This window comes from Linepithema humile, chromosome 1 (genome assembly GCF_040581485.1).
Source record: "Linepithema humile isolate Giens D197 chromosome 1, Lhum_UNIL_v1.0, whole genome shotgun sequence".
NCBI lineage: Eukaryota > Metazoa > Arthropoda > Insecta > Hymenoptera > Formicidae > Linepithema > Linepithema humile.
This window is the reverse complement of record NC_090128.1, coordinates 40,304,735-40,323,117: the sequence shown is the minus strand read 5'-3', so window position 1 is coordinate 40,323,117 and position 18,383 is coordinate 40,304,735. Positions and strand designations below refer to the sequence as shown.

Genomic DNA, 18,383 nt, shown 5'->3' with positions numbered 1-18,383 from the left:
TTTCAAGTACCTTTATCGATGCTTTTAATGCAATTGAGATCGGCCGGCTCTTTTTTCCCACACAATTATACCATCGATCGTTCGGTTTTATTTTCTCCGAGAGAGAAAATTGGAAATGGGTTCGGAGATAATAGTTGTAGCAGCATGTGACGATAAGGGGATAAATTTGACCGTGAGAAATTTGTTCCACGGGGAAGATGCAGAAGATACAACTCGGTGTACAGGGTTGCTTGCACGCGGCAGGATAAACCTTCCGGAAATCGCCAACAGTTTTCAACATTCGCTAAAAGAAGGTAGACGGCGAGGAGAAAAGGCATTCTCGGAAGCCCGGGCCTCCTCCTCCTCCTCCCCCCTCTGCCCCTTCTACTTGGCGCCGTTTCCTCTCTTCTCTTCACCTGCGTCCTGTTCACTTAGCGTCCCCTGTGCTTTTTGCCAGCTTTTCTTGCGCCCGCCTCACAAGTTTCCGCAGTTTCTATCTCTGCTTATACACCGCCTGGAGCTTTTATCTTGCTCTTATCTTGCCGAGGTACGACGCGACGCGACGCTCTCGGGAAGAATTCGCCGTGGTCTTGTTCGGCGCTTAAAGTAAAGTTTAAGCCGCATCATTGAATCCATCGATCCTTTCTTTTTTTTTTCTCTCTTTTTCCCGCCCACGTGTCGCGCTACAACTATTTCTTCAGTTTCTTTGTAGGTCCTCGGTTTCTTTTTTCTTTTTCGTTTACGTGCTTTATTGTTTTCGATCTGTTTCTCGCGCCCTCGATTATTATTACGGTATCCCAGACTCGCCACTAGAAACAAACCCATTTTTTTCTCCACTTTGCTCTCATCGCTCTCGTTATCCTTTTTGCGTCTCCATTTATAAACTGTTTTCTTCAGTTTATCTCGTCTCGCAGTGGCCTCGCTCTATTAAAACTTCGCGTGCCTTTGTCTCTAACTTTACCGCGCCGCCTACGCGCCGCACTTCATTTCTTCGCCGTCCCTTTTATTTTCTCCCGTCCCCCTTATTTGATCCCCACGTTGCCACCTCGCTACCTTTAGTATATTCATTCCCTTTCAAGTAGCTGCGTACACCGCTGTTAACCGTCACCTTTCCACGTCGCCCTCTTCCTCTACTCGGCGCCGACCCTATGCTCTTGCCTTATCTAGAAAGTGTCACCCCTTCCGCTCGTGCCGTCCTTTGTTTGTATACTTTCTTCCTCTGCATTATTTCTACGTATTCAGTCTTGTTCTCCGTATGTTCTTTCACCGTCGACATTACATATTCTTCATCTTCTTATCCTTCTGCGTCGCGCATACGTCGTTTTGTTTTCTACATTTTTCCCGTTTTCTTTAGACGTCTATATGTACGCTGCGTCGTGTGTCTCACAAACGTGTATCCAAATAAAAAAAATAAAAAAAATACTGCAAGCAAAGAAGTCATTGCGATGAGGAAGGCGAGCATCCTCATAAAAGAGAACTTTATGCAGCATTTAAAATCGTTTACGTTATTTATCTTAAATTGAATTTCTCTTAAGCGAACATACTCTTCTTTATTCACAATAAATAGCCGTCATCTCATTAAAAAATCAAGGGTATTACGCGAAATTATTTTTACATCTCGTGAATGTAGGGGAAGGTGGGGTAAGACGGACCGCGGGGTAAAATGGTCCATTTGCTAGATCTTATTAGTAAGTACCTCTATCTGCTGGATAAACATAAAATTAATTTCCTTTTTGATGCTTTTTAACTGTTTAAAAATTACGTCATTATATCATAAGACTATCGTAAGTTATTTATAAAGAAACGTCAAATTCTTGCAAATAGATCTCGTGATCTAATTTCTTAGTATTACATTTTAAGTGACTAAGATTGCAAAACTTAATATTTTTAAATTTTTCTACAAGTTCCATATTTCTGGTTATTGAGAAGTAATATTTCATCAGTTACATTTAAAAAATAATTTTGATACAGGTAAATAAAAATAAGATAATATTAATGTTGTCATGTGGGGTAAAATAGACCAATTTAAATGGGGTAAAACGGACCAATTTATATATTTGTTCTACTTATATTTTCTACTTATACTTTCTACTTATAGTTTTCTGCTTATATATTTGCTCTGATTTGAGAAATATTTACATCTCATTTTTTTTTACTGAAAAAAGCTATGAAAAATAAAAAACGCACTGTTAAAAGTAGAAGAAACTTGAAATTTATTGAAAATAATGTCTCCAAATAAAAACAGATTTTATAATAATTATTTATTTTATTTACATGCTTTATTTTAAAATGTTATATTTAATGTTATATTTAATATAAACGTTAAAAATTATAAAGATTATAATTATTTTAAAGATTTGTGTGTATAATAAAATAATTAATGTTAAATTAATTTCTATTCTTATTCAAAAATATTTAATAAATACTATATAGTTTTGATTTTGAGTTGATCAGTTAAATTATTTCTTGATCCATATTATCTCGGCTTGGTCCATTTTACCCCATGGGATGGTCCATTTTACCCCACCTATGGGGTAAAACGGACCAAAATTAAGTTTTTAAAAATCTTAATAATAATTCAAACTTTTGCAAATTTTGAAAATTTAACATTATAATCTTATAATAAACATTCTACAGTTTCTTCATGCTAAATTTTAGTTATTTTTTGTCATTAATATAAAAAATATAGCCATTTTTGCTTAGGGGGTCCGTCTTACCCCACCTTCCACACTATTATTCGAGAAAGATTTTAGATATCTTGATTTACTCTCGACTTTTCATTTCGGTTTCATTCATATGCTAAATAGGTATTAGTTATTTCATTGTTCTGCAGCATTGGTAATATGGTTCTCTAATTGTCATATCAATACGGTCGATCAACATTGTCGTATAATATACGACAATTGTATTGACCCATATTCTATGAGATTGGCTCGTGAGAGATTAATGCTGTACAATGGTCAAATAATTAATTTCGTCGGACAATTTGAATTTATTATCGGAAAGAAAAACGAGGGAATGAACTTACACCTTTTGAAATTTTAAGAATGTTAATTATGAAAAAGAGACTTGGATAACATGTGTGCAGCTCAGAAACACGTAATTTAAATATGAAAGTAAAATCTAATTTAAATTAAAATTTACTGGGCCGCAACATCAAGTTCGTATTTCATCGCAGGTAGACTGTTCATGACAGGCATTTGGATTTATAATGCCTGTCATATGTCGGCTAATTTCAAGATAGTTTGCTTTGAATAAAAGATTATTATTTTAATAACTAATTAAATTCTGTTATTTTTTTTATTGCTTTACATATTGCAATATTGAATATAACATGCGTTAGAATATAGTATGTAAACAATTAAAAAGTTTAATTTTTTTTCGATATAATAATCCAATAGATTGAGATATGAAAAATGTATAATATTACTGCAGTTTCCAATTTTGCTGTTTGCAAATAAAAAAATAAAATAAAAAACTCGTGGAAATAGGACGAGATTTTTACGATTTTTTTTTTTTAATATTGCAGCATTAATGTACGACTACTATCTACTAGGTTTAAGCATTCCTGAATATCTCGCAGGCAGTGTGTGTTGCAGCGATAATCTCGCTGCTTTGATGAGACGGATTCTCGCAAATCGGTGGGAATTTTCAGCAGTCGCGAGCGCAAACAGCAGGATGTACACGCATAAAAAAACATACACACACGCACACACATACACATACTTGCGCGAGGCGTTGAGGACAAGCAAAGGTATAGACAAAAGGGGCGACCTATATACACACACGGGGTGCGCCTAATCTGCATTCGCTTTGACTTTTAAATTCCGCGACACGGACTTTACAATAGGGCGAAGTGGTTGGAGAGGTCGGTGTGACGGGGGAGGGGAAGAGATGAGAGAAAAGGAGAAAGAGAGAGAGAAAGTTGGAGGAGAGTGCATGATGCTCGATGCAGAGACGCCACTGCAACGTTGTAGTTCGGTGCAGACGCGCCGCGGAGATCGCTGTAGATTTGCCTAAGGGGTCAGAAACTCTTCTCATTTTCCACGTCCGTCCGTTTGTCCTCCCCCCGTTTCCCTCACTCACTCCTCCTCACTTTTCCCTTCCTCCTTCCGTCCCGCGCCTTCGCGTTCCTTTTTCACTTATACGGGCGTACTCGGCAGAAAGGTTATCGCTTATCTCGTAAATACTCGCTCTTTTGAAATGCAAATGGCGAATTGTGTAAAAATATAAATTATACGCCGCTCCTTAGGCGGCGCCCGTTTTCGCTACGTAATAATTTATACGTTCAGATGCGAGCGCGGAAAATTCAGCTAAACGAACGTAAACGAGAGCGTGCGTATTTGTATCTTGGCTTTATTTTATGCGGAATTCCGCACGAAATCGGTCGGGTGCGCGTTTTTATTCTCTTCATAAATGCAATTAATGCTGTATAAAATCAAATTGTCGATCGCGAACTTTTATTAACCTAATAATAAAATAATACGAGTTCAATAGCCGAACTGTACGGCGCGTAGTAGTTTATTCGTGCAATTCTAAAATTAACTGTGTACAATGCACACTGGCGTTGAGAAATAACGCTGATGTAATTACTCCAATATTTTCGTTTGCGCGAGCATCGTAACAGGTGGCGGCGCACTTTGTTGAGATATTTCCCGTATGCGCGCATTCGTTTTCCTTTAAGCGTAAAACGCCGTGGAAACCTAAAATTCTATCTTTCCGACGCGATGATAGTGATGGATGGCATCTAGCCGATAGAAATCTAGCAGCATAAATTGAAATTGCAGCGTTGCCGTATATACGCGCGATGCTACAACAGAGCGAGCACATCGCGCTCATCTTTCTCACGGAGAACGCGATGCGGTTTGATATTTTATCGCGATACGTACTTTACCTTTGCTTCACGTTAAAACTTGAGGTATTGTGAAATTTAATATAAAAAAAAAAAAAAAATTGCGTTAAGGAACGCGTAGAAGTTTCAGAGCTCGCCTCATCAGGCACCGCCATACTTTACTTTACGTTCTTCATTGTAACGCAATTTCAAGTTCACTCCCTTTGCCAAGTTTAGGGTCAATAACGACGTTGTGTACTTACTTGCCTCGCTTAAGGCGACAGCGTTGTCGTTAACGCGTCTAATATTTTCCTGTCACGTTATGCATAGTGCATAATATTCGCCCGTGAAAGTCAGACTAACGCGGTTTACGCTAATATTGTTACGCCTATTAATTAGGAAAGTTGCTTCACAGCACAAGCTGCAAACTTTGTTCCCGAAGGGGTCGCGGGGAGGGGGAGGGGGTGACGAGGGCGAAAGGGCGGGGAGGAAGTTTTTCTCATTTTCCTCCTCTGCGGCCAACTCAAGTCAACTGATTTAAGTAAGTCAATTTTCCCCGCTATTTTATTTTAGCGCATTAGACGAAAAGTTACACCGCTCTCTCCTCTCGCCGGTACAGAAAATCCTATCGAGCTGGCTTCTGTCGTTCTTATGGAAACTGAGCTCGAGGAGAGATACTCAAGTGCGCTTAATAAGCATGACTCGTGTTCGCGGACGCGTTTTCCACTCGCTCAAAGGACCGATTTCGCGTTTCGCTTTACACCAATGATTACCATCGCGCGCGAGTCACTCGCGTTTTATTTTTAAACGCCCGTCCAACTCAATTAATCTCGGTGCTGAATCTTGAACCTCGCGCGAGCGCGATCGGCGAAATTATTTAAAGCACGCGATTCATCTCGACCTGCAAAGAATTTGTTTAATTCACTTTTAATTATGCGTACAGCTCAGATCTGCGTTACTTTCCGCGCTGCCTCATAATCGACTTTCTTTTTCATGTACATTTTTTTTTTCAAATACATAAATGTATTTTTTCTCAATATCGCGCGACGTATTGCTCCTCGGATCATCTTCTCCGAGTCCCGCGACTATATTAACAATGATACCGTAAGGCAATTGGTTGCGTTCAAAAGGGACAGCCGGGCGGCGCGATAGGCGAGGAGAGAAACGAGAGCAAAGGAACCAAGAAAAAGAAGACGAAGACGCACGAATAACAGGGTCGCGCGGTGCATTTTCTTTTCAGCGCACAAAGCGAAGTTTCTCGGGGTTGAGGACCGGGACATCGTGTTGGTCTTTCCCTTGCTCTCTTTTTCTCTCTCTCTTTCTCTCGTAGGAGGAAACGTTCCACGGGGAAACGCTATTTCATCCTATCCAATCGCTTTGTCTGCATCGTACCGAGGTTGACGGCCCCTTAACACAATTTTTCAAGTGGATCGCCGATGCCGCTCGCGTCCCCCGGGCTTCTCTCCGTCTTTTTCTCTTTCCGCTCGTGCCTTAAGGCTGAATGGACCAACCTCTTGTCCGCGCCCGACGCTCGTCGCGATGCATCGCGAAGATCAAAAGGCGCATTCGGCAAAAGACGAATAAACATTGTGCACTTTTGTCTACGGCCGCGCGTCCCGGCCGGCGGATCTGTGCGCCGCGTGTCCTTTCGAAGTCGCGGGAGCGTGAGACTCTTCCGTGTGAGACGCGGAGTTCAAATACGATGCGCAAAACTCGAGCGAACCCGGCGAACTCTTCCTCGACTTCTTTCGTCTCGTCAACGGGTCTACGCGACCCGGGCACGATCGCGCGAATCATTCGAGCACCGTTGAGTAACGACTAGCCTATACCGCCGCGCAGTGCAGCCGCTTTCGACCGGGCGAAAGCCGAAAGCCTCGCCCGCCCGCCCGCTTGTGGCGTTTCCGCGAACGCTCGACGAAATCCGCACTCTCGCACTCCACGTATAAGCCTCTCTCGCGGTGAAAGGATTATGCTCGTTTCTCACGACGATATAGTTGCTCGATGACATTCCCGAGGGGTTCCGCCAACCAACCAACCAGCCAGCTAGCTAGGCGCCGACCCTCCCCTCCCTCCGCCGACCACCCATCCTCGTTATCCTCGCACTTCCGCTTGAGCCTCCATCCGCCTCGCAATCGGCGTTTTGAATGTGTCGCTGCAATAGTTTACAGGTTACGTGTGCAACGCGGCTACGTGACGAGAACGCGCAACTAAATTAAACTAAACTAAAGCGCCGTGTTTGTTCCCCCAAAGAGAGAAAGAGAGAGAGAGAGAGAGAGAGAGAGGTAAAAAGGGAAAGACAGATACAACCGGTAACGTATTACGTGCTACCGAAAACGCGTCTATGGTCGGGACTCTCGCGTCCGACCCGGACTCGAACTAACGGGATGCAATTAATGTCTGTCAATTTTCAGAATTCAATATTCTACGCTCCGCTGCGTCCGACATGAGGTTGTAACACGAGCGTTCCCGATGCTCGTAGCGGTTTGTTAATATGATGCTGAAAGTAATAAATGAACGTTTTGGCACGAAGCGGGCTTTTGAAAAGAGACTTGTCGTCAATCTTGGGACATCGAAATTGCAGATAGTCAATTAAGCTGCATATGCCAATTAAAGTGCAATTATTCACGGCCACTTTGCTCATTCGTTAAAAAGAGATACGATATCGCGCGTTTTAAACAAAATAAAAACGTTCGCATTAAAACTGCGCCGCGTCTAAACGAGGCACATTAAGTTACATCGCGTTTAGACGTCGACTACAAGCGCGGAAATGTCCGGGCTCTCTCGTTTCCGCGCGCTGCAGGTGCATCTCATTAGCCAAAATAACCCCCGCCCGGTTAATGATGCTTCGACTTAACTTTCTCGCGCGGCATAAAGTTGGCTCGCAACAAATTTCTTACTCAGTTTCTTCCGCGGCCGCACCCTTGCAACGGATGTTCGACATTCTCGCTACCGATTCTCCCGGGTCCTGCAACCCGCTCGCCCCCAACGCCGCTACCCACTCCGCTCTCTGTGAGAGTGGCGGTTCGTGCCACTAATTACTCGAATTACGCTATCGCTCGTTGTAAAGAACAAATATCAGCGACTTCTTAGTCGCGTGCACTGACGTATGAATTAACCAGAGAAGTTTTATGGCAAAATTAAACAGCGCTGTGTTGATCCATAATTTAATTCCGCATCGTCGAAAAGTGGCGTACAAAATTATCCTTTTCCGCAGCAGATAAAAATCACGAAAAAAATATTACGAAAATGAATTAACTACAATGTATCGTGGCCATCTTGCTACAAGTTTTATAATCCTTCGGGGAGTCTGCTGTATTCATTATGAATATCTTAGTCGGTGGAGGTTTCAGGATGCGAAGTTCGGCGAGTGGGCAATGTAATTTTAACTATTTAACGAGTCCCGCTATTACTGTTTCCTTGCGCGTATTTCCGAGCAACAAGTGCCTTTTTTCAGTAAAATTGCCGTGGGAGAGGCTGATCGTTATCTACAAAATTAATCAACCGTCTAGCGTGGCGGAAGGGCTCAGTGAGCGGTAACCCTAGAACGTAACGAGGCGAAACTTCGTTAGCCTTAAAGTGCGAAGGTCGGGATTCGCGGTGTCTACTTCAAACTCCGCGTGGCGCGGTGTAATAATAACGTCAGAGCACAAATGCCGCCTCGGGCGTAATCAATGTTAGAAACGAAAATTCAATCCGAGAGTCACCGGAGATCGCTTAATCGGAACGTAATTACGGTTTCGGCCGTGATTTACATTTCAGCGTTACGTCGCGCACGAATATGCAAATATCAGAATTACCATTAATACTATCAATATTTGTATTAACGCAGGGGTTTTATACTAATGGAAGCGAGGGACCCGCCAGTCATTCCGGTATAAATACATACATTGGCACCCACGTCCGATACCGTTGCGCATAATTGTCAATATAATCGTTACAATAATTTGTGGTCATCCTATGTGACGGTGTCGTGTAGGCGGACATCGCGGCATCGCAGTATGTATACATAACGTGTATATACATCTTCATCTATATACACACACGGATGTCGGTTCGTGCGCGCAAATTATTGCACACTCCACTTTGAAGACGGGGGCCCGAGGTAACCGACGGTCGTGAATACGTTATCCCCCGTAGGAAATTTCGTCAGAATACCGGCGCGGGAGAATTTCACCCGAGCCAGTAATAAACCGAACCGAACTCGGCCAATTCTCAATTTTTATCGGTCGCTCTTCGGAAAATAGCCTTGCCCCGCGGACGAGTCCGGCGGTGGACTTGTCGGCACAAAGCTTTCGGGGACAAGCGGTATTGGTTTTACATGGACAAATTTTCTCGCGCAGGCCGCCGTAAAAAAGTTGCAAACGAGTTTTTGCGAAATTTCGATACGCGTGCGTGAATGCATCGCGCGTACATGAGATATTTCTAATTTGCTCTCGAAGTATGATTCGTATGATACGCGAGGCGATTGGCACATAAAATGCGATATATCGCGTTGCGATCAAATTTATCAAAGAATCTACCGTTTAAATTAATGTTGGTGGGGGAGAGATTCCGGGACCAGCCTATCGCGTTTTAACGCCGGACAATTTTTGGCACCTCGTTCATCGTCGAATCATTAATCACTGTAATTAATGTCGCTTTGTGGTTAGTTAGACGTGACCATTAATTACCTTCATTTATTACCTATTATCGCAATAATCATAGTTATCGCATAAGGTCGAAGCTGTGAAACTCTCTATCGCGTGCAATTTCTGCTCGACCGTTTTGTTGAACATCTACTTCATAATAGTCTCGTTTGCATTGTGAAAATATAATTTCTGGATGGTGAGCGCGTTCGCATTGCTTCTCGTAACGAAAATTCGATAACATTTTTATAAATAATTTTCACCATCGCTGCAGACTGCCATGCGGAAAATATTTGAGATTACGTTAATGTGCGAAAATATTTCCATTTCGCGTTAAAAAGCTTTTTTGTAGCCCAGATTTTAATGCGACCAAAAGTTGTATAGCAGAAAATTGGTTGAAACTCTATTAAGACCCACTTAAATTTTATTAAAAAAGCAAATCTTGTTATTTACACAGCTTTCACGCTTAATTGGCAAAATTTTTTTTTACTTATTTTCGTCCCCCGCGACAGTGACAATCTTGGATTCACGTGGGTCGCGTGCACGCGGGTTTTTATCTGCCAGTATCGTAAGATACATGAAACGCGGACAAAACGCGACTGTAATATTTGTCTGTGCGATAATGTACCGCGCGCTCGTTCCGTGCACGCCAGCCGTACCGAAGCACGTTTAATTAATTATCCGCGACGGCGCTCCATTTGCAAAAAGAGAGAGCAAATTGATAAGGTCCGCGCGGATCCGAGCTGACCTGTGACACGTGTGTGCGCGCACGCGCGCGCGCGCAAAGAGTTACATTAGCCGATGCACGAGCAAATTGCGTCTGTTTCGGGGCGCACACGTATACACACGATGTATACGGCGGCGATACGCGTGTCGTGTAAATCGAGAATCAACGGGAACAACGCACATAGATCACGCGCGCGTCCCCCGAATGTATGTGCCTGAGTGCATGTGTGTGGTCTCGTGTCTGAGCTAACAGCAACGGAACACAATTCGGCACGCGAGTTAGATGCGGTCGGAGACGAGCAGACGCATAGCTCTGTCTGGCATTTACATACCGTTGCGATTTTACGACGTAACACGACGCGGCGGTGAAGTGCGTGGCGCGCCGTAGACTTATTCAACCTCCTTCGGGATCTTTTCGCGGGGGCGTAACGAGCGCGCACGGCCGTGTTCGCGCGCCGTGGATTCAACACGGGCGACACGCACGACGATGACGGTGCATTTGTGTGCGGGTGTATTTGCAAAGTTACGTTAGCACACATGAATGCCAAACTGACAAACAAGGATACGTATACGTGCACGCGGTCTCCGTATCGTTTCAGTACTGAATTGCAAACTTGTAGCGGCATATGTAAGGTTCTGCCGCAGCGCGGTATGCGCATATGCGATTTGTCGTGCAAATGAGATCAATTATGTGTGTCAAGCATGTGAAATAATTTGATCGCGGGACTTGAAATTAGAATTAATAGAGTTGTTAATAATATTCCCGCCGGCGTAAAGTGACTCGGATGGTGCAATCTGTCTTCATTTCACGGTGGCTTTCCCTGAGATTTTTATTCGTGACATTACAAGCCTTTTCAAGTCGCGATCTTTTATCATATGTCAAATATATCAGTTTTTCGCGTAATGGATTGCCCCGCGCGCGCGGTCCCGTGAGGAAAAGAGAAGCTGCACGTCGCGCTGGCCTGTTTGTCATTTAGCCATGAGAAAACGTTTCTCTTAATAGCGAAATAAACGCACGTTGTTGCACCACGTCGTATATTTGCATCGTGAGAGATCGCGGGTGTACAAACTACGAATTCAATGTGCGTAGGCGACTTTAGCTAGCACACGCCGCTAAAACGGAACGTTAGCGGATAAGCGCGCATATGGCCGTTGTGTAAGTTCTGCACCCACCCGCGGCGGGGTACCTCGCGATATACCGTGCCGAGTTGTCGAGAGTCAAACATACGAAAGACGAACTTGGCGCGCGAGCATACGTGTTCTCGCCGTAACTTGCGATTGTAGCGTATCGTTCGAAATAATGTTTGTTAACTTTCTCGGCTAACTTTGCGGCTCAACGATCCCTTCCGGAATTCTGTTAACCGTCGTGCAACAAAATACTCGAGAGCGGAAAAAGAATTCGCGAAACTGCGATAAAACTACTCTTGCAATTTTTAACAAATGAATAAAAGATGTCGTTAGTTTGATATCGTAATAAGGGCCCACGTGTGCTCGACAATAGTCACGGACGGAACGAAATGTTGTACAACCACGCGCGCCAGTTTGATCCTTTCGGAGTTTTTAAGACGCGCCACCCCATCGGCTCCCGATGTCACGAACCTGACACGCGTGCTTGACAATGAGACTCGCACGCGCTTCCGCACGCACATGACACCCCCGACACACTCGCACACACATTCATATGTTGTACCTGACTGATCGCGAATATACGTAACGGCCGTAGCAGCAAGTTTACAGACGGATGTACGTACGGATGCACGGACGGACGTCGGATCGATCCGTGGCCCTGGAAAAGGTGCGGGGCACGGGGTCGGGAAGCAGCGAGAGGCGGCGGCGCGGCGGAGGGTCGCTCTTCTCGCGACGGGAGGGAAGGAAAGCCGCTGTTGAGAGAGGGATGGTAGTCCTGGCGACTGCTGCGCCGTCGCGACGTTGCTCGACGTCGGGGCCAGCCGAGAGTCCACCCGGTGGGGAGTCGGTTCCTCTCCTCCCCTCCTCCACGCTGCCCCCTTCATCCTCTTTCTTCCACTTTCAGCTTCTCTCTTTTCCACCATCCCTCAATCAACTCTCTCGCGCACTTCCGCCTCGCTATTGCCGCCGTCTTCGTTCATCCACTCCGCCGAGTTGCGCCCTCTCGCTCCAATCCAGTCTCCCTTCTCCGTCTCGCCTGTTCGCGCACCCCCTATTGGTCTCCTCTCTCCCACCGCCGCCCGCCGCCCTCTCGCACCCTGCCTCTCCCACTCTGCTCCAGTCTCACTCTCTCACCGCGTAGCTCTGCAAAAACAAGCATACGGCTATCTCCAGTAGCACCCCGGTACACAGACCCGACTAGAGCGTCACGTCGGGCGTCCCGCATGCCTACGGGTAACGTGGACCTCACGTTTCTCGCGTCTCGCTGTCGCGGCGACGTCATACGCGAGCGTTGCGCGTCACGTGCTACCTGCGCGTGACACCCGGCAAGTCGCAACGTGTAATCCACGACGACGACCCCACGACCTTCTCTCGGTGAAGGATTATTATCCAGTCCGGTGATAGTTGGACAAAATTTTACGTTCTCCGACGTATTTCGCGTGCGTACCTTCGAGCCGCGACCCCGGTTGCCCGAAATTGTGCCGAGATCCCGGAATCACGCGCGTGTCCTTTTTCGCGTGCTTAGATTCGGCATATTAATCGAGTGACCTGTTGTCCGACAGTGTTGCCGATCGTACTTTATACGCCCTCCGGAACGACGATTACCGGTAAATTCCGAGGGGAGTTGTTGAGAATGTCGGTCCGGCGATTTAGTCGCGAGTTGTGAGAAGAGCACGAGAGAACTGCACGCGTATATCGACGATGTCGGGATCAAATACCGAGGAAAATCGGTAGCGCGATGCTCTCTCATGCGCGATTACGGAGTCGCGGATGTCGAGGACTCTTTCTGCGGGAGCAACGCGAGCAACCGACGGGAGAGACTCATCGGAAAGTTTGATGCTTACGCGCTAGCGGAAACTTGGTCCGTACTCATCGTCCTCTTTCTCGTCGACGACAGTCGTCTTGCGACGGCGAAATTTCACCGAAGCGTTTTATGATTGAGAGTTCGGTACGCTGTACTCGTCGCGCAAATCCCCCTTTCTCTCTTTTTTCTCTTTTTCCCCGCGCGAAACTTTCCGCAGACTTCTCCGCAGGAGACCGCGTGAAACTCGTGGAATCATTAGAGCGTTATCATCACCGGTCGACATCGACCCGAACTTTATCCGGCCGTCGATAATTCGTGCGGATCGTCCGATCATAGTTTCGTATCTCGTCGGTCGGTCGGTCGGTCGGTCGGTCGCGCCGTTAATAACCGCATCACGTGTAATGATTGATCGTTTCCAGTTTTCCGAGCGAGTTCACATATGTAACATACATGAGCTAGCGACCAGAAATGAACACTCTTTCGGTTGTCACCCTTTTATCGAGCCAATCGACGTATTATTGGACAAATTGGGCTTATCTTGAAGAGACCTCAGCGTGTATTGTTCCGGCGTGACGAGAATTCATGTTGAATGTGACAGTTAAAGTGCCGAATTGAAGAGTTGACTCGCGTTTTTTTTTTTCTTTACGCGGTCCAGTGTGTTCTCGTGATCTCTCGACTTTGCACGAGCGTGCGGGAATATAGGGTGGCCCTCATCTGTCCGGCGTGTTCGCGAGGTGAATCGGCGCGAAGCGTGTTTCGGACAATACAGATTATTCCGGGCACGGGGACCGGATGTTGCGAACGGCCAGCAGGACGTGGATTTACACGTCACGCACGGCTGAAGGGAGATTCTGACCGCTCGCACCGGTAAGTCGATGTTTGATGAATCCACTGTTAATCTGCCGCGCGTACAACGGAACTCTCAAACCATTCTCGCTAATGCCCCGTGCGCCATTAATCGCGAATTTATCGCGTGATGGGATAAAAAGAGGGACGATCCGCAGAGGGATAAGTCACAAACCTGGTATTGAATGGAAAGCTTACAGAGGACTCGGTTAATAAGTATTAAAGGCTAGGTATAACAAGCTTATCACATATGTTTTTGAGTTTTTACGTGAAAGGGAGTAGAAAAAAATGTCAAGTAAATAAACTATTTTAGAAATAATTTTATTATATCTAAAATTTTCATAGAAAGATATTATGTCGAATATGTGATATTAAACATTTTATTTTGAGGAGCATTTTATTAGATCGTTTGAGTTTTCTGTAAAGGTAGGAAACTTTATAAAAGAAAAAAAAAATGAGTGGGCGTCTAAAGTACGAAGCTTGTACGCTTCGTACTTTGATCTATTTTATTTAATGATATGCGCCCTCACGTTAATGCATTCACTCGTTAACCATGACATAATTATCATTCGATTAATTGCAGTTGGCATTCAACGTCTTTCATTGTCTGAAATAATCATTTACCGGTGAAACATTTATACTTGGACGATAGTTTCCACGAACTTTTTTGTAATACTTTTTTTTCACTGCTTTTGTTGGACGGCAGAAACTTGTGCTTTTGACGAGAAACGAAAAGTAAATTTAACGACTGCTTTTAGAATGGTTTTATTCATGGATGTTGAAGACTTATAAAAATATTAAAACGTGAACATTCATTTATAGATATAAGAGGTAAAATTTGAGTAAAATTATAGCAAATAACGTTAATTATATATTGACTCAAATTAATTACAGACACTTTATTAAAATTATGGCTACAGCAAAGTTAGCAATTTACTTGCATAATGAAATTTTTAAATTTTGTTTATAATTGTAGATCTTTATCAGAAATTTAATTTTAATCGCATAAAATAAACTTTCAATTATATCTAACAATAACTTTGTGAATGAGTAATATAGATAGACAACATGGTTTAGATTGACGTAAATAATCTCCGAATAGAGTTGAGTCTTATAGCGAATACACTCGTGGTTAAATCAATTTGCAATCGAACAAAGTTCATAGCGCACATTCACGTAACTCCGTCCGCGATTGAATGCGCCTGACGTTTTAACAACGATCATAATGGCACGCCACACGCAAGCTCCCCGAATCGTTATAGTTAACTACGCTCCGAATTAATTGATGAGCACAATCGAATCTGACGGCGATTCCGCCCAAGTAAAACCAGTCGAATCGCATCCAAGCATAATTATATGCTCGCAATTTAATAGAGTCTGTCCGAGTTTGCATTCACTTTCGGATAAGCGTCTCAGAAACCGGGTGCACGCTGCTTCCATTATCGGGTGGATCCGATTAGTATATCCAATCGACGGCGAATACGCGGCGAACGAAATTTCGATTTTTATTTCGTATCCTTATTTCGATTTCGCTTTATTCTCATCTATTTTCCTCTCGAGAGCCAGCCTCGTGTATTCCCTTATTTCTTACGAGAATTACTAGGAGGTAATTTTGAAAATTGCTCGTACTATTATCCGATCCTGCAAATCGAATTAGCTTCTCCCCTCCGTTCCTGCAGGAAGAATACTACGCGAAGTTTTTGCTACTTTTCAAATGAACGCCGGTGCGCTCAATCTTGTTTACTGGCGTTGCGTTTTATCGTGCGCCTATGGCGTCTCCAATATCGGAAATGCTTTTCCAACTGTCTTCAATTTTCCACTCCATTTCCAACGTCATGCGTAAAGTTTCTTGCCTGCACGATTCTTCTCATATCCGGCAGACGGTCTTAATCAATGCTAGATTTATAAAACGGATATCATTAGCTCAATCTTTTTAATACCGATTGTATCTTATTTAGAGAAAAATCCAGCACGAATTGTATATTTATGGTTGGAGAAAATGTTCGAAATGTGGTATCTAATGGTATAAATGATGGCACAGTGATATAGTAACTTCATTGAGAACTAACTGAGATGACCTCTTGGAATTCTCTGATAGATCACAGTGCTTGAATTTAGTGGCATCATTTTCGTAATAGCGCGTACATCAACGTACGTGTTCGTCGTAATGATTTGGCCTCTCACATAGTAGTTACGATAGTGAGCTGCCTTATTGACCTGTTAGAACGTGCTCGGATGTAATACACTCCGTTACGTGTTCTCTGTGCAATATTTATTACTATAAATATTTAGTTTTCCATATCTAACGTTTAAAAGAAAATTTACAATACAAGTGTCATTCTCTCGAGACATTAAGATTAAAAAAAATTTTTTTCCTTCAATGTATACGTATTTGCGAAAACGGAGCTTTATAATATTATGCACGGATGAAAAGTCCGACGTATAATTCATTTCTCAATTATTTCCGCCACGTTGAGCGGCTTTCACGACGAAAGAAGAATACAGCTTTGCATCTTGACGTCCCGCGGGATATAAACAGGATTGTAAAATTCCCGCGGTTTCCGACTTAAAAATTTTAATGAGCAGATTTAGTAGCGCATAAACTACGTCTGACTCCCGGCGAAGCTTAATTGTATCCTTCACAATGTACGCTTGCCAACTAAAGGATATAATACACAATAAAGCACGATGCTTCTATGAGACAACGAAGCGGGAGAAAAAAGTACATGCGGAAACTCGCGATCAACGCGGATGAATTGGCTCCTTCCGGTCCGTCATGGATTTGTCCGATTCGCAGACGCATTTGTATTGCTCGCGTGTCATGTTAATTAAACACGTTGTGATGATTATTCGAGAGTTTTCGAGTATATATATTATATCATAAATATGAGAATATAATTAGCAGCTACTATATTAAGCCATTAATCATCATTCCGCTTCGAAATGGTGTTTGCATCTCTGAATTCGCTTTTAGTAACTCGGGCTTCTCCGGCATGCACGGTGCCCTCTCTATTAAAATCGTAAATAAGTGCGACACGTGCGCGTGAAAGACTCAAGAGAGAGACCTTTTACTCTTGTCGCGGAATAAAAATATTGCCATTAAGCGGCGCCATTCTTGACATCGTTGGTACGGTTCCGCGCGCGTGCGATTCTCGACGTCGTCGTCGTAGGTATCAAGCCGGGCGCCGGATATGCGCTCCGGTCGCACGCGCTTTGCATATCAAGACTTGTGTATCAAGTTACCCTTTGTGCATCACGGCCGACGCGCGCAAGCACCAGGTTCATTTATCTCTCCCGCTCTCTCCTTTGCATACATACGTCGCACGTGTGTCCGATCGTCGTCCTGCCGTCGCCCCGTCATCCCGTCGCTCGCTCGAGATTTTACGAGTTGATGCCTGCCCGGTAACCGTGTGATTACACGCTCGCGTTTCCCGAATGCTGTACGCGTGCCGCGCATCCCCGAACAAGCGATATTTGTGCGACATGCAAGATTATTGGCGAAGTCACTCGCGCGATTATGCGCGTACAGCGAGCACTGAGCGGTCGAGACACGTAGTTAATCTCGGAATGTATACCAGGTGACGTGAGTCAAAGACGATAAGTGCAATTAGTATCGAGATGTTAAAGGCATGTTATCGGGCGTGTCGATACAATCGTTACGATCGTTGCGTTGAAATTTTAACAATCAACCCGATTGTCTCTGATTTATAGAGAGACACATTTTTGAAAGTCGCTTATGAAATAAAAAGCATTTCAACCAGCCTGACACTAAGAAGGTGTAATGGAACGCACTAGGTAATAGCACGTCAGTTTTCGTTTTATATGTGACAGAAAACGAGCACATTCTAGCGGTGATCTAGCGGAGATTCTATGGGCTCGTTCCGCGACCCTTTTCAAGAGGTTTCTACTGGCGCTCCGCTGTTACGAACAGAACATTATGATATTCGTATAGTCCTCATAACAATAACAATTTCTATAAGAAGTTTGCTAAATCTACTTCTGTCATTGAGTTATCGATGCACCAACGTGCATCGAGCGAGAAAAGTACACGGATGCACATCCCTCGATAAATTTAAAGTTTCAGTTAATCACTCGCGGATAATTAATTATTCTCCCCGCGTGCGATTATGATTTGTCAAGTGTCATCGCGTTGAACTGAACGAATGAGTGCTCCGGTGAAGAAAACTCTACGGGAGAAGCTCACGCGAGGTTAAACGTCTCATTCATACGTCATTAAGTCACTCATCACCGCGACGTTGAGCACTCTTGTCTACCGCGAACTGTATACGTGTCGCGCACAGTGCACGCGACACGTACACATACCGCCCTGAATACCGCGCGCAAGGAGGCGCAAGGAGGAGAGCATCCGTGTCGTCGTCGTCTGACGTGGAATTGGCGCGAGTAAAGACACCAATACCCCGCATCCGCACCGCATAAACCCTGC

General features: G+C 44.3%; 1 protein-coding gene across 5 annotated transcripts in view; it reads left to right on the top strand.

Moving 5' to 3' along the window:
• The window catches only part of LOC105677977 (neuroligin-1-like), a 200,330-nt gene that overhangs the window by 6,500 nt on the left and 175,447 nt on the right, over positions 1-18,383 (top strand). The window contains exons 1-2 of one of the 5 annotated variants that reach the window (XM_067361305.1): positions 12,442-12,522; positions 13,513-13,960. The exons of the other annotated variants lie outside the window; for them this stretch is intronic. The gene's annotated coding sequence lies outside the window, so the exon portion shown is untranslated. Of the gene's footprint in view, positions 1-12,441; positions 12,523-13,512; positions 13,961-18,383 lie in introns of those variants that run through there. 5 annotated transcript variants of the gene reach the window in all.